Consider the following 4,666-nt stretch of genomic DNA (forward strand, 5'->3'; position numbering starts at 1 on the left):
TCAGTCACCGCATCAGATTTTCAGCGATTTGACCCTGAAGTAAACTGACTTTAATTTTTTTATTGAAAAACTATGATTCGGACGAAAAAAATCAAAGAGTAAAATGTTTAGAAATGAATGAAGATTTTGAAAATAATTTTTATTTTAAGAGGAGTCAGTGGTCAGTGGTGTACCACCTCTTTCTCCAAACATATTCAGTGTAAAACTCGTATGGACGGCACTGGTTGAAATAAGTAAAATTCATTGTACACCAAAAAAGGTATTTTGATACATAGAAGACATGTATCAAGTTTCATAAAGATATCTATAATAAAATCAGAGTTATTATGAAAAAAAGTATTTTTTTAGAAAACTTTACCACCCTGTATCTCAGAAATTAAGATGTTTAGGACATACATTCATTATGAAGTTTTTCTCTTAGAATAGATCCAAGAATCAACCCCCTTAAAGATTAGCACATCATTAAGGAACACCCTGTATAATTTTAGAAAATATATTTAAAGGCGGGTTCTCACTTGTCAGTTTCGCTGACGCAGTCTGACTGATTCAGTGATACTGAACAAACAATGAACGTCAGAACACATTTTCATGTTAAATGATCAGTACATTCGTACTTTCAGTTTAAGTCACTTTGGCCAGGTATTACTTTTTTCAAAAATCAAACATAACTAGGTTTATCCCATTACCTTTGCTCGCAGATTGCTACAAACAGACTCAATGTAATTTTATTTAAAAAATAATTTTAAATTTAAAAATAGATATACAGAGTTATTTACAAATTTCAATATTTAATAAGTATACATTACAGCACAGAGGCGAATCTAGAGATGGAGTCCAAAAGGAGTAGTGACAATATTTAAATAATGTCCTAAATTTAAGTTGAATTTTTGACGAAAGACGAAAGATATTGTGACTGTGAAAACAAATATACTTGGAATGGTTTGGATTTTTTCTTTTGGTATTATTAATTTTATAGCAGATTTTATCTTATTAATAAATGTATTTCTGGGAGAGGTATTACCACCCCCATTACCCCTCCCGTATATGCGCCACTATAATAATAGTGGCACTATTAGAGTCTTGCATTATATTCAAAATCAAAAACTTATTCAAAATTTTCATCTTTTATAAGTATATCTTCCACCATCTAACGGATATGAATAGAACTGCTCTTGTTAAACGGTATGAAGCGCTCTCTATGAAAGGACTTTGGTAAATCACTGTTTGATGTCACTATAGTAGACAAAAAAATTCCAACATAAATTTCTTTTTCAATATTAATAGAGTCCTATTATGGCTCGTTCATAGATGGCACCGTACGTATTAAAATGTTTTTCTTTTGTTAATAGTTAAAAGAAAAGCACAAAATAGAAATCAACTATTGATTGATTTCTATTTTGTGGTTAAAAGTGACTATTGACGTTTTTAGTTATTAATAATTTTAATTAGCAAATTTTTTTGCGCTTTTAAAATGTCAAAGAAGCACAAAATTTATAACAACAATTATGTGTGCCCTATGTGCGCATACTTAAAATGAAACTTCTTACTAACAGCTATTAAATAGAAGGATTTGAAGGACATGTTTCAAAAAGTGTAGTTTGAAATGTTGAAAAAGTAATAAATAACTGGATTCACTTTCACAAAATTTGTATTAAAATTATACAAATTTTGTGAAATATGTATACTCTCCGTCTGGTCCTCTGTCCTTCTGCTGTCTGTCCGTCTGTATTGTATAATAATTATTTATAGTCTATACCGTGCGTCTATAAAAAGTGGTTCACCCTTATAACTTGTTTATTTTCTCAGATAAAAAAACGAGATTTGGTATGTTAGTATATGACATAAATTAGGATTGGTTGACGTATATTCAATTGTTTTTGGTCACTTCCTGTTTCATACACTAAAAGAATCCTTAACATATTCCAAACCAGTGGCGGCTCGTCAGTGTAGGCAAGGTAGGCGGCGCCTACCCTAAGATTTTGGCAGAATTTAAGCGATTTATTACATTACATTATTTACTATTAATGTTGCCAATACATAAAAATACTGTTAATACAGGGAAGAGTGTTTTAATAATCAATATTATTTTAATATTTGTGGTCTTGTATATTAACACATTCACTACCGCTGGCATACGCTGATCGGTGACTGTGCCGCTGCGTTAGAAAACAAAATAATTTTGACCGTTGTTTGGCCTTTGTTCGGCGATTTCTACATCGCCTACTATCAGAGTCGATGCACGACGTACGGCAGTCTTCTGTCTCTGTCTAACTCATCGTGCGGTAGCGACGCGAGTAAGTCGGAGTTGTATCATATTAAGGCGGGGCTTAGGCGAAATCTCCAGTCGCCTTCTCATGAAGTCGTGGAGGCTCGGTAGGCTCAGATTTTAAGGGGATATTCCGTATATTTCATAAGGAGATATATCACATTTCCTTAAGGGAATATTTCATATGATTCATTATACGTAGCATTTAAAACTTTTATAAGAAAACTCAAAAAACGTTTAAAGCAAATTGGAAACATTTTTCGGGCTTGTCCGAGATTATTCAAAATGATATAACCGGTTGTATTTCAGAACACGCCACGGAAATAAAAGAATCCGAAATAAAAAAGCGCGTTATTTTATTCGGTGCAAGAAGACGATACAACAGATATTACAGAAAAGTCTCTATGCTATGTCAATTCGATAAGTTAATAAAAGCGGCTATAAGTCAAATATCTTTGCGAATTTTATTTTATGAAATATTAGATAACATTGTTATATATTTAGAAATAAGGTTTGCAAATAGGTAGGTACTCGTATATCTCAATTATTTTTATTTATCTCTTGCGGATCCGAAATTTAAAGAATCCTATAAAAAATTTCCAATGCATTTAACATCTGATTTAACAAACTTTTTATAACAACGTGATTTAACAAACAAAAAATGTTATTGACCAGCATAAATTAATGAATAAATTGCAGGTATTAATAATAGATATGATAATTTCGAGCATAAAATAATTTAAGGAGAATAATCCTGGAAATATATTTCCAGAGGCTTTCAAATTGTTTGTTTTGTTTGTTACTACACCATTTACAAGTACTTGGGTTGAGAGACATTTTTCATATTTAAAATGCATTAAAATTTATAGTAGACTATTTATAGTCTATATAATATATAATATATTACTATATATAGAGATAATGATATATATCTATATATAGAGATATTTACAAACTGGGCTAGGGTATTATGTAAATTAGGGGGGGGGCAAATAGACGCAACTAAAATTTTGTCCCCAGCCACACGGGTCACGAGCCGCCACTGTTCCAAACAGCTAGTATTATATAAAATTATAAAATACTAGTTCGTCTTAATTAATTCCTGAACTGTTCATTGTCACTTGTCACCATATAAATTGTCAATGTACATCGTACCCTTTATTGTACCCTTCAAGGATTGTATTCCTTATACTATGATTGTACATTTTACTATTAGGTTCTTGACAGAATGGCGAATGCGGTAATTAAATTTTAAAAAATAAATATGTTTGGTTTGGTTTGGTTTGGTTAGTTGCAATTAAAAAATGGGTATTGGCACTAGTATTGGTTTGGTATTATCACAGACCTTTATTACTATACATATTATTAGACGGTATCTAACAAAGAAAATCTTAATTAATTAATCTAATAAAGTAAATAAAGTAAATTATATTACACCGAATAACAACAAATCGAGCAACAAATTATTATTTTTGTTGGCTTGAAATAAGACAACATTTTTCATTAGACCCAATTATGGGGCTATATTTCTTATATTTTCGGAATCCCTTTACTTATAACTTTTTTTAATAAAATAGACAATAAAATACACAATTATTCTTAACAACTTAAACATTTTACTCTAAATTTAATGATTATTTTCATGATTTAATGATTGTTTTTAATGATTTTTAATATTGGAATATCGGCATATAACAACAACCTAACTTAAGCAGGTGGGTATATACCTAATCCTAATATTAGCACAATCTAGCATAATCTAGTTTATGAATATTAGTACAGACACTTTTTATGCCTAACACCACAGTACCACAACTAGTACGAAATCTTCTAATAAGTAAATTTATAAACAGTAAATAAAATAAATACTTTATAGATATATCGCCATCAGTGGTGCAACTAGACACCAATTTTTAGAGGGACTCAAACCTTTTAGAACGGCTTATCTCACTTATCGATGAAATTATTATGGGGGTAAAGGAAGGGAGCCATAAGCACCCCTTATAGCTCTCCTCTATAGTTGTCCCACTGATCACCATGCACCATTTTTATATTATAATATAAAGAATTACATATTATTTATATTGTTTATAAACAATTATTCAAAGATTGTGCCTACCAATAATTAGTTTCACCTATTTTTTTTTATGGAAAAGATTTCCGCTATTTTTAAGAAGAGAATTATTTTCCGCGGATACGTCACGCGTCGCTACAAGCATAATAAAATCCTCTACCGTAAAGAAATTCCGCTACTATTGGCAACACCGGAACATAGATCAACGCATGTCCCTGATTTCGACTTCAATACAGAATTCTGTAAATTCTGTTTATGGAGGCTAGAAGCACCTAGAAGGATTCTGTTTTACAGTCAAAAGGATGTTATTGACGTAATTGACAAAT

Source organism: Sitophilus oryzae, unplaced genomic scaffold, assembly GCF_002938485.1.
Source record: "Sitophilus oryzae breed Bouriz unplaced genomic scaffold, Soryzae_2.0 scaffold_578_pilon_pilon, whole genome shotgun sequence".
Lineage (NCBI taxonomy): Eukaryota > Metazoa > Arthropoda > Insecta > Coleoptera > Curculionidae > Sitophilus > Sitophilus oryzae.